Raw genomic sequence first — 12897 nt, 5'->3', positions numbered from 1 at the left:
GGCAGTTTTTAACTCATTTGGGTAAATACCGTTTTTAAGAGTTTAAACCATTCATATAATACCAAGGAGAATGTTTGCAGGGTCACATGGTAAGAGTACGTTGAGTTTTGTGTGAACTTGCCAATCTGTCTTCCAAAACGGTTGTACACGTTAATGACCACCCTCCCACCCCCCAAATAAGAGAGCTATTGTGTGACCCCTTTAAAAAAACAAAAATCATCCCTCTGTGAATTACTTGCTGTAATTTTCTCTCGAGGCAGTGGGAGGAAAGGATAAAGCTAGGAGAACAAATAGAGATTTTTCTCTGCTCCACTCAAGAGACCCCCCCCCCCCCCAAACCTTTCTAGTACAAAATAAACCTTTAATCACAAGTGGGACTGTCTGGAAAGAATTTAGTCACTCATGGCTGTTTTCACCTTACCCTAAGCTATTAATTAACATCTTTTTAGCAAGTAAACTTTGGCCCGAGTCAAAGTCTGCATTTGCAAAACTTCACATACAGCATTGTTGGTTGTTTCTAAATACATGTTCCCTGAGAAAAGCAACAGAAGGTAATGCTGGATTGTAAGAAAGGTATTAATTTTCTTTTTCTAGCTCTTCAGCCAATGAGAATATATTTTAAATCCTTTTCCATCCTCTGAAAAAAAATCTCTAAGAGGAGGAACAGATGGTCTACCCCACCTACCCCACCTGTTTTACTGGTTACTCTTAGTCAGACAAAGCTTCAGACATAAAAGACTCACACTGATGTACTAAGATTAACTACATAATTCTAAAATGCATGTGCCTCTACAGAGTGTGAAGGAACTGAGGTGTTTTCCATTTTAAAAAAAAGTACCATTGTCATTAATACAAAAAATGATTTTTCCTGAAAGTGAGGAAAGAGCGTCTGCTTTTTGGTTCAAACACAAACATAAGACATGTTCAATGTAATCATTTTAAGAATGCAGAAAAATATTAAGACTATGACAAAAACCATGCCAGATTTCAGCACCTGGAGGTAACTGCTCTTCGTATTTTGAGTAACGTACTTCCAAGTATCTCTCGATATATATAGCTTATAAAATTAGGATAATACTATATATGTTGTATTGTAATCTGTTTTTAAAATCTGCATGGTCTTCTGTACATCTTTCCGTGTTAAATACACATGCAATTAATTATGATTGCTTTCTTTAATGGCTGCATGGGTATTCTGATGTATGACTCTATCCTAATTTATCTTACAAACCTCTTATTGATGAACCATTGGACTATTCTAAGGATTTGGTGTGATGTTTCCATAAAATATTCTTGAGGATTTACTTTACTGTCTTCCTGAGATATATTGTTAGTAATATAATTATCAAGTTAAAGCTTATGTAATTTTTTGATGTTGATCTATTTTGCCAGACTGCCTTCCAAGAGATTTGTACCTATCCAAATCCCATCAACATTACAAAAGAGATGGCATGTTCTCTCCAGATCCCCAGCCATGGGCATTGAAAGATTTTTTGAAAAGTTCTTAGAGGTGAGAAACTCTGTGTCAGTGTTGTATTTATTTACATTTCTTTAAGTTTAAAGTAAAAGCTATTTTCATTTGCCTATTGGCCATTTGTAATAGTTTTATCCTTTACCCGTATTTCTATTAAAGAATATTTTTCTGGCTGACTGAAGATCTCACTATATATTAGATTAAGCGAAATGAATTTATTGAATTTCTAAAGGAGCTGCTTCTTCGACATTTCTATTGGGAAGCTACGAATGTAAAAATGTTATCCCTACATGTACAGGCAACCTACTAGAATTCTGCTAAGAGTATAAAAAAAAAAAAGACATTGCTAGGACAAAATGCTTTAAAAGGCTTTGTTTCACTCAGGAGAGAGTTCAAACGAGCTGCAAAAAATAATTTTTTTTTAAAGATTTTATTTATTTATTTGACAGAGAGAGATCACAAGTAGACTGAGAGCCAGGCAGAGAGAGAGGGAGAAGCAGGCTCCCCGCCGAGCAGAGAGCCCGATGCGGGACTCGATCCCAGGACCCCGAGATTATGACCTGAGCTGAAGGCAGAGGCTTAACCTGCTGAACCACCCAGGCACCCCCAAAAAATAATTTCTAATAATCATTATCTAAGGAACTCGGTTCGTCAGGAGCAGTGCAAATCAAGGCAAACCAAAGAATGGAAAAACCAATCTAGGTCTGTATCTGCACACTTTCAGGCTACCATCCCTGTGAGTTCTAGTCTAGCTCTCTAAAATGGTAGGATGCAGTGTCTACTTTCTGTCTCATTTCCACAAAAGAACCTGAAACTCAAGAAGTAAATGGGGACAATGGGATGCTGCCTTTGTGAAAATAATGTAGCCACCTGTGTCCCCACTTAGGCTTTAATTAGCAGGATCACATCTCATACTGTCGGGAGAGCAAACCACCCTAAATGAATGCTCCTCCAGTGATTCCTGAGGAGCACGGTCAATTGAGGCGTCTGCTTAGCTGAGTCTCAGGGTTCTGCGTTGTGCCAGGGGCTCTAAAGAATGCAACGTAGAGACAGATGAAATTTTCTTATTCTGAGCCTTAAAATCCACCCCTCCAGGCTTGCAGACAGGAGTCAAAAAATAGAAGAATAAGATACGTGGGGTGTAATACAATGTATGCAGGTTTCTCAAATAGAAACAGGGAGTAGAGTCTGGTTTAAATTCTAGGTCATCGAGAAACAGATCTACACGAGAATTTCTTAGACCCTATCTCGAGGAGAGAAGGAGCATCTTACTTAATCTAGCTCTGTTTTCACCCCTTTCAGTGGAAAGAATGAGCTCTTCACTCAATGGTATGGCTCTGACCCACTAGACGTTCAAAGATAGATCCTTGAAAAGCATGGCATCATTCATGGGGTCAAGCCACCAGTAATGCCAGATGAAAAATGAAAGTGTGATTTTTTTTCTTCCTTTAACTCTGTCTTTTAAAGGGGAAGGGGGAAAATATTTGTATAAAATCAGAATAAAATACAAAATGTGTGAATGTGCAAATCCTGTCTTGTTCACAGGGTCACTGCTGGTTTTATAAGGCTATCTTATTTCCTAATCAGATTGACAACTCCTTTTGGGCAGGGATTTATCTCATACTTTTCTTGTATTCCCTCACACCATATAAAACAAGTATCTCTTTATAGATTGCTTTGCAAGTCTTTGGGCCAATGAGCTAAAGGCATCTATGGTTGTGTGACACAGTTTACTTATGATTGTGCCTCGAAGAATATAAATTCCGTCAAAGAATTCTGGGAGACAGGATGGATTTCAAAAGAATTGAAGAAAGCCACATTTAATAATCTTCAGAGAGTATAGTGAATCTCCTACAAAATAGGTCATTATGTATTTGGTGTGTATTGTGTGTGTGTGTGTGTGCGCGCGTGTGCATGCACATCTGTGGGCTTTCCCTACCATGGTGGAAAATCAATTTTGGGGGGGCCTGAGTGGCTCAGTGGGTTGAAGCCTCTGCCTTCTGCTCAGGTCATGGTCTCAGGGTCCTGGGATCGAGCCCCGCATCGGGCTCTATACTCGGTGGGGAACCTGCTTCCTCCTCTCTCTCTGCCTGCCTCTCTGCCTACTTGTGATCTCTGTCTATCAAATAAATAAATAAAATCTTAAAAAAAAAAAGGGAAAATCAATTTTGGTCCCAGACACGATAAATAATCAACAATATAAACACAGCATTTTGCAACAGTTTGAGTCGTAGGTAAGAACACATGATGAAAAAGCTTTATTTTTTTCTGCAAAATCAACAATCTAAGTGGCCATTTGGCCATCAGCGATTTGTTCTTGCATGAGAGGCTGTCGTTAGACATATCTCTGAGGCTAAACTGGAACTTCGAGTTTTGTTAGCCTCTCTTTGTAAGTACAACCCTTTATATTCAGAGGACCCAAGAGTGTCTTATGTTCCTGAAATATACACCCACACGCCCACACGGGCTTCTAGATAACAGCCGATTACAAGACATTTACTGCTTGCCTCTCTTTTTGTTACAGAAGGGTTTCATTTAGACGCTTATATAAATCAGTTATAATCTGAAGTTTTTGTAATGATTTGCATGAACGTCCTTATTCTTTATGGACATTTCATAATGGATAAAGATATGGAATGTTTCATTACATACAAAATAATCGTAAAAACATTGAAATGCATTGTATGCTATAAGAGACTACTTTCTGTAATTACATGCAATAGTCTATATATTGAGTTATGCATTAATTACAAACAAAATATGCTGACTAGATTTGAACACCAAAATTCTAAAATAAAAAAAGTAGACTGATTCTTATAACTTCTACAGTATAATATTCTGAGAATTTCTAAATGCGTTTTGGCTGTCAGGATTTTGTTTAAAAACTTTTTTATGATTTATTTGAAAGAGAGACAGAGAGAGAGGGTGATCATGAGTGGGGAGGAAGGGCAGAGAGAAAGGGAGAAGCAGGTTCCCTGCTGAACAGGGAGTTGGATGTGGGGGCTCAATCCCAGGACACTGAGATCATGACCTGAGCTGAAGACAGAGGCTTAACCCACTAAGCCACCTAGGTGCCGAAGGAATTCAGGATTTTTTTAAAATAAAAATCTACAGGACACACGGGAAAAAAGAAAAAAAAAGTAGTGAAACCAATGATTTGTACGATCTACTTTGGCCAAACACTCCATTCTCTGTCAATTAAATGGATTCAGTTTTTCTGTTATATTAGAATAATTATAATGATATTAATATTTATTAGGCAGTTACATGCCAGGTGCTATGCTATACTGATTTCTTAAAACGGCACTGTGAAGTAGGTTTCCCTCCAACCATTTTACAATAAAGAAACTGTGGCTTGATGGGGCGCCTGGGTGGCTCAGTGGGTTAAAGCCTCTGCCTTCGGCTCAGGTTATGATCCCAGGGTCCTGGGATCGAGTCCCGCATCAGGCTCTCTGCTCAGCAGGGAGCCTGCTTCCTCTTCTCTCTCTGCCTGCTTCTCTGTGATCTCCGTCTGTCAAATAAATAAATAAAATCTTAAAAAAAAAAAAAAAAAAAAAAGAAAGAAACTGTGGCTTGAGAAGAGTCTTTCCCAAGGTCACAGACCGACTTGAATGACCTGGTTGAGATTTCCATCTAGATGCTCTCGCTTCACAATCTATGCCCTTGGCTCTTATCATTGCTTCGAAAAGTGCTAATTGAGCATAGACTATGTGTCACACACCCTGGAAGATGCTGAGGATAAAGTAGTCAACTGAAAAATTCTGGATCTCAATGGGGATTAGCAGGAGGGTCCCAAACAAAAGTTAAAAATACAGGGCGCCTGGGTGGCTCAGTGGATTAAGCCTCTGCCTTCGGCTCAGGTCATGATCTCAGGGTCCTGGGATCGAGTCCCGCATCGGGCTCTCTGCTCAGCAGGGATCCTGCTTCCTCCTCTCTCTCTGCCTGCCTCTCTGCCTACTTGTGATCTCTCTCTGTCAAATAAATAAATAAAATCTTTAAAAAAAAAAAAGATTTAAAAAGTTAAAAATACAAATGGTGAGGGACGCCTGGGTGGCTCAGTTGGTTAAGCAGCTGCCTTCGGCTCAGGTCATGATCCCAGCGTCCTGGGATCGAGTCCCACATCGGGCTCCTTGCTTGGCAGGGAGCCTGCTCCTCCCTCTGCCTCTGCCTGCCATTCTGTCTGCCTGTGCTCGCTCTCTCTCCCTCTCTCTCTCTGACAAATAAATAAAATCTTTAAAAAAAAAATACAAATGGCGAAAATGATCACATCTGTGTGATATGTTCTGAGGCAGGTATATATACCTCCTGGGGAAGTGGCATTGCTGAGTCAGGTGTTTCCCCCTCATTCACACAGCAGCATCTCACGGACAGTCTACTATCCTGCACGCTTGCAGGTTGAAGAAACAGAGTCCAGAAAATCTTTGATAAAATAATCTTTGATTTTTATTACTGACTATTCTGTCATCCGGCTCCTCCCTTCCACTGTACGGGAAGCTAGAGGGAAACGTGCCTGGAGGGAGGGTCCATACTCTGTATCAAAGTCTCGCTGCCCTCCTCAGGAGTCAGGCTTGCCCTTGGCGTGGCCAGACTGGGTCTCACTCAGATACATCTGGTGGACAGTCAGACTTGTAAAATTTGTACACCAGAATAGATGGTTATTAGTTAATAGAGATAATGCCTATCTCACTTATGGGGCCCATATTTTGGAATACCTTCCAATTACCTCTTGTGACAAGGGCCACACCTCTGAGAACACCATCAGTCAGACTCATGGCGCCATTTTAGCCTGAGATGGTTTCCTCCCTTGAAGCACACACCTCATGCCATCAACAATATTCAGGATTGCTTTTATTTTTTTTTAAAGATTTTATTTATTTATTTGATAGACAGAGATCACAGTAGACAGAGAGGCAGGAAGAGAGAGAGGAGGAAGCAGGTTCCCCGAGGAGCAGAGAGCCTGATGTGGGGCTTGATCCCAGGCCCCTGGGATCATGACCTGAGCCGAAGGCAGAGGCTTTAACCTACTGAGCCACCCAGGTGCCCCTGCCTTTTTTTTTTTTTTTTTTTAAGATTTTATTTATTTGAGAGTGAGAGCACACACAAGCAGCGAGGAGGGGCAGAGGGAGAAGCAGATTCCCTGCTCAGCAGGGAGCCCAATGTGGGGCTTGATCTGAGGACCCGGAGATGATGACCTGAGCTTAATCAACTGAGCCATCCAGGCACCCCTACAGGATTGCTTTTAATCACTTGACTTGAATATACATCCTTGGTTGGCCCCCAATACAGAATTCCCTTTAGTAGCCCCAGATACCCATCACCACCCAGAGAACCAAATCCAGATGGTCTCCATGTGTGTTCTAGATAGCACTACTTTTGTCATATTCCAGGAAACAAGCCGCAGCAGTTGTATGAAATCTCTTTCAAACTTTGCTCCAATCAGAAGATGCCTTAGCCTACGAGGTCTGCCAGAACAGAGTACCACAGACTAGGTGGCTTGAATAGCAGCAGTTTCTTTTCTCATAGTCCTGGAGACTGGACATCCAAGATCAAGGTGTTGGCATGCTTGGTTTCTTCCGAGGCCTCTCTCCTAGCTGATAAGTGGCCATTGTCTCTCTGTGTCTTCACACCATCTTCCATTACGTGCGCCTGTGTGTCTGGCTCCGTGTGGGTCCCAATTCTCTCTTCTTATAAGCACACCAGTTATATTGGTGTAGGGTTCACTGTAAAGACCTCACTGTAACTTAATTACCTCTTTATAAGCCCTATCTCCAAATACAATCACATTCTGAAATACTGGGGGTGAGGGCTTCCAACCTATGAATTTGGGGGTGGGCGGGGTGAGGACACATGACAGGGAGTAACAGGAACGTTTACAAGATAGGAGAGCATCTCTAGCCAATCTGTCTTTCAGTTACAGAGTAGACAGGATTTTATGCTAAGTCCTCAACTCCTAAAACCTCCTAAACTTGGCCTACCGGTGGCATGGGGATATTTTCCCTACCGCTTCACAGAGGAGGGCAGCTGCCTCCAGCAGTGTTTGCTAGAGAGGGGTGTACCCCACCAGACAGGAAGCTAGATGGTATAAATAACGTTGAATCACATAGTGAAAGTGACCGCATTCCTTTGGGTTCTGAGGAAGTCATCTGGCAGTGGGAGTTTGTTGGTAATGTTTTTAACACTTGCTGAGTCCTCCCTACCCATGGCTTCCCCCGCCTACCCCCCTTTTCCTAAACAAACAGAAATCAGGCCTCAGGCTCAAGAGCCTTTGGCAAGCTGCAGCGCCCATCCCTAACTAAATCCTATTTTTGTAGCGTGTTGGTTTTCACTGGATTCGTGAGGTCACCCACTATTCCATTTGTGGTGATTCTGTTCTCCCACTAAATTCATGATTTTTTTTTTTTAAATGTAACATGAAGTCTTTAAGTTAAGAAAAGACTCAGTTGAGGGAAAAATATTAATGATGGTGCTCGCTATAGGCACAGATGGAAAGATCAGGAAGGTGGTTTACAAAGGATCAAAAGTCTTAGAGAGGCCGCTCGCCCATATTAAGGTAAGCAGAGATAGTGGTCTTCGGTTTTTGAATTGTCCATGAGGGGACGCTACCTTAGAACAAAGGCACTTCTAGATCCAACCCAGAGTTACCATTGTCAGTGTGGTGGTCAACGCTGGTTTCCAGGGTCCTGCTCCCCTCCCCCAGAGTGATGGAGATAGTGGGGCACAGCTTTCTTCCCCAGCTGTTCTTCTGAAAACTCCCATACCCAGGATCCAAAAGAATCTTGGGTTCCCCCTCTAGATCTTCTTATTCCTTTTACTTCAGTTCCAGCATTGACATCCAGCCCTCCTCTTGGTAAAGGAGCAGCTTATTACAGAAGCTGAAAGCAGACACGTGTAGACAAAGCAACGTTTCTGGCTTGGATCTGGAGACTTCCAGGAAATCCCAGCCTATATTCGACTCATCATTCTTTTCCAAGCTTGTTCTGTCTCTATGCCACATTTTTGTTTTACAATTTGTGGTTTCGTTCCTCACTTCCCTACCAGATTTCTGATTTAACACTAATTTTAGGACTCAGGTTGTTCAAGAAGGAGCTTGGTTTATGACTGTGTTTGAGGCCTCCTAGCTTTGTGAAATGTTTTATCTGCAAGAGTAAGATATTTCCCCCAGTTAAGATTGGTTAAATAATCTTATATATGATGGTTTTAGAAGAATTATTAATCCATGGGGGAAATGCATTTTAAACAAAGAGAACAGTTTACAAAACAGCATTTCTGGTAATGTACTACTTTTTTTTTTCTTTTAAAGATTTTATTTATTTATTTGACAGACAGAGATCACAAGTAGGCAGACAGGCAGGCAGAGAGAGAGGAGGAAGCAGGCTCTTTGCTGAGCAGAGAGCCCGATGCGGCGCTCGATCCCAGGACCCTGGGATCATGATCTGAGCTGAAGCAGAGGCTTTAACCCACTGAGCCACCTAGGCACCCCTACTTTTTTTTTTTTTAAGCACTCTATGTATACATACATTATCTGTAACAATTGATTCATATGTAATTGGAAAAGTATGCCATAATGTTATTAATGGTTCTTTAGCTGAACAGATAAGGGTTTTTAATTGTTTTCTTTATACTTTTTTCTACATGTTCTCAATCTTCTGCATTTCATTTTTAATTTGTTTAAAATTATCAAAATACTATTAACTTTCAAACAGACCACATGGTGGAGAGTAACAAACGAACAAACTGTTCTATTCAAATGTTTCCAAGATGAAGACTCTACCCTCTAAGCATGACCGAACCACTGCTGGTCTGGGGGCTCTTCGAGAAATTCTTTTCACTCTCTGCTGAGAAAGGGATGGAAACGCCATAGCTAGTTTTGAGCCATTTTCTACCAAGAGACACGGTCTTAGGTGAGATATAAGGTCAACACCACCAAACAACTTGCCTGACTTTCTTAACACCAGGTTAGGTGAAATCTTTCTTTCTTCCTCAAAGAGATGAAAAAATTGTCATAGGTTTGATCACAGGGTTTGTGAAAGCGAAGGACAAGTAAAAAGAGGCAGACAGCAAGATACAATAACAATAACCAGATACATCATTTTATTTGCCCCCTACCCCCGTATCATAAAGCTTTTTCCGTGGCAGCAGTTCTCAGTCTTTTGAACCCCTATCATCTAGCAGAACCAACATGGTTCCAAAGTGTAATTAATTTTCCAGAAGGCAGGCAAGAGAGCCTCATACAGATGCAAATCAGAATGGGGAGTGATTTTACTTGGATAAAATTATTTCTAGTTGCTTCTGATATCCCCCTCCCAACTTTGAGAATTACTGCTTTATAGTATTTTGTTGGCTTTTATTGAATATTTAGTAGATCAACATCACCTATTAAAAAAAAAAAAAAAAAGCTTGGCTGTCTTCTGCTAAACACTGTTAGCATTCTCCCTTCACCCTTCCTCACTTCGTCCTTTCTGTTGTGTCTCCCAAACCCAGATGCTTCAGGGCAAGGTGACTTCATCTCCAGACTCAGAGCTAAGCCTGGGTGATTTGAAGGGTGTTCTACTTAACTAATGAATCATTGAACACTACATCAAAAACTAACAATGTACTACGCAGTGGCTAACGGGACATAATTTTTTTTTTTAATAATAATAATAATAATAAAGGTCATCTCAAACGCTTGTGACAGTGACTGGTTTGGGAGGACTAGGACCTGGGCACGTCAACTGTGGCGTTTCCTCAGCCACGGGATTGTTCAGGAATGAGCAAGAGCCAAGGTTAGCCAATGGACTTTATTTAGCTGGTTAGAAAGAAACGTTGTCCCTGTTAGGTGAAAATCCCTAGGAGAGACAAGTTCTTTCTCTGAAAGTCGTTTTGTGTAGCCGTGAAGTACAGGACTATTTCACGTTCTCCACAGTGAAGGAAGCGGATGCGAAAATGAAACAATTCTAATTGAAGAACCCAGATGAGGAACTCACAGGAGCTGGGCCCCCACCCACCCTGATACCCTTCCTGCTGCTCAAGCCCCAGTGGCAACCATGGCCTTCGTCTGTAACCAGCGGGGTAGGAGGGACTTTTCTATTCCTCACAGCTGAAAGCACACTAATACTGATAAAATGTAAGTAATATTGAAAAATTCCTCAAAATAGAGGCTCATGATTCTAGTGTGAACGGAGTTTTACTTTATAGATTGGGACGAATAGGGAAAGAGAATCTGCTTCGGTCTCTAACTATCGATTTAAGTTAATCCCCTTAGATAGCATCTTAAATATTAATACCGAAAGTTTCCATTAAATACAGCATAATAATACAGTTGGTTAGAAGAGATGAGGGCTTTTAGCAATCACAGAATGCCGATGATTGTGAAGCAAATCTCAATAATAGGATTTGTGCTTAAATTATGTTTTTACCTATAATGTCCTTGAGATCTAATCTTAAAATATTGGTGCTGATAAGTGATTAAGATACATTTCTTAGTGAATAATTCATGTATCAGATCATCAAGTTGAAGAATTATATAGCAGAGAGATTTCAATAACCATTTATACTATCACAAGAATAATCCTTATGTTTTGTTTTTTTTAAAGATTTTATTTTTTTATTTGACTGACAGAGATCACAAGTAGGCAGAGAGGCAGGCAGAGAGAGAGGAAGGGAAGCAGGCTCCTTGCTGAGCAGAGAGCCTGATGCGGGGCTTGATCCCAGGACTCTGGGATCATGACCTGAGCCAAAAGCAGAGGCTTTAACCCATTTAGCCACCCAGGTACCCAATCCTTACGGTTTTTTTTAAAGGGATGTCTTTTTCAGATAATCCATTCATCCCTTTAAGTTTATTGAAATATTCTAAAATAACAAAACTGTAAATATAAAAGGTCAAATTAAAAAAAAAACTCAACTTTTTCCGTCTTTGGTAAAATCATTTCATGTTTTGTTCCATAAATTGCTTGTCTAAGTAATCCGTACCTTTAAGTGTGTGGGAAGGACAGGTGATAGGAAAAAACAAAACAAAACAAAACAAAAAAACCAAAAAACCCAAGCAAACAAAAAAACTTAAAACCAAAAACCATAAACCCAAACCCAGATGCCAGGTAATCTACAGGATTCTTCTCTAGAAGAAATGTAACTGCATTGAAAATGTGTGTTTTTGAAGGTTACTTAGGTGCCAGAATCATTGTGGAAATGCTATGCTCCCTTTTCATAGGAAATCTTCTGTCCTTCAAAGATGCTTGTTTTGAGGTTTCCATTTTCTTTTCTCCATTGAACTCAGTATCTATGCTGCAGACTGCAAGGCACATAGGCACTTTGGTATCCATCCTCCATTATTTACTTATATTTAATTTGCTAGATTCGTACATTCTTACACATCATAATAGTATGTGGCCACAGAGGAAAAAAAGTATTCAGGCTGGCTGGATATTGACCGTCTAGACTTAAACTGATTTCTATTTTGCTGACACAAGAAAGTGGGAAAAAGAAAGAGCGATGCTGGAAGAGAAATGCATTAGGGGAAATGTATTAAATTAACTCTATTTTTTTTTGTTTGTTTGTTTGTGTGTGGAAGTTCATGTTTGAGACTTTAAAATGGAAAGGTGTATCCAATAGGGTCCAAACAGCTAACCTGAGACTATTTGGGGGTTCTATTTACAAAAAAAAAAAAAATAATCAAACACATTTTAATACAAAAAGACTTTGGGGGGTAGGATCTGTAAACAAAATATCTCAATGAGTGAAATTTTAACCAAAGTGAATAACACGACTGGATACATTATTATCTTTGGATAGAGCCAACATTAATCTAAGAGGACTGGGAGAAAAAAAACGTATAGAATAATTTTGTCTCACTCCCGGTATCAGATTGAAGCATGTTGCTTGATTTAAATGGATTTGAGGTGAATGCATCTGAGGAATGGCTATGAAGTTCTACCTTTTCATATCAAAATGATAACACGAGGCACCCACACACATGAGGACCATCCTGGGTCAGGAGAAAGTTAATTGATCTGGGCAGAAACGCTTTAGGGAAAGGACAAGAAGAAAAGAAACCCCAGCACGTGTGTAAGATAAGTACTCCCAAGGCTCTCCGTCTCAGAAGTGGTTAAGTTAACTATTTGGATAGCATGATAATTGGGTCATTTGATATTTAATGCTTAGAAAATGGAAGGAAAGTGGAGTATCTGATCACTTTTCCTAAAACTTAAAAGCTTACTTAAAAAAAAGAAACAGTGAATTTGGCAGAACATAGATATATGATAAATTTATTTAATCCTTCTGATTAAGTTCAGTGAGAATATTTTCCAAGATAGACAGCAATGTGAATTTGGATATTTTTGAAATTTAAAGAACCCCCTGGGAATCTGATGGAGCTGATGGTTCTGTTTTGGTCCAATTACGAAATAAGAGAAAGTCCTTGAAAACTTTCGATATCTACATTTAAA

Source organism: Neovison vison, chromosome 1, assembly GCF_020171115.1.
Source record: "Neovison vison isolate M4711 chromosome 1, ASM_NN_V1, whole genome shotgun sequence".
NCBI classification, from domain to species: Eukaryota; Metazoa; Chordata; class Mammalia; order Carnivora; family Mustelidae; genus Neogale; species Neogale vison.
Note: the sequence above shows the minus strand (reverse complement) of the source record.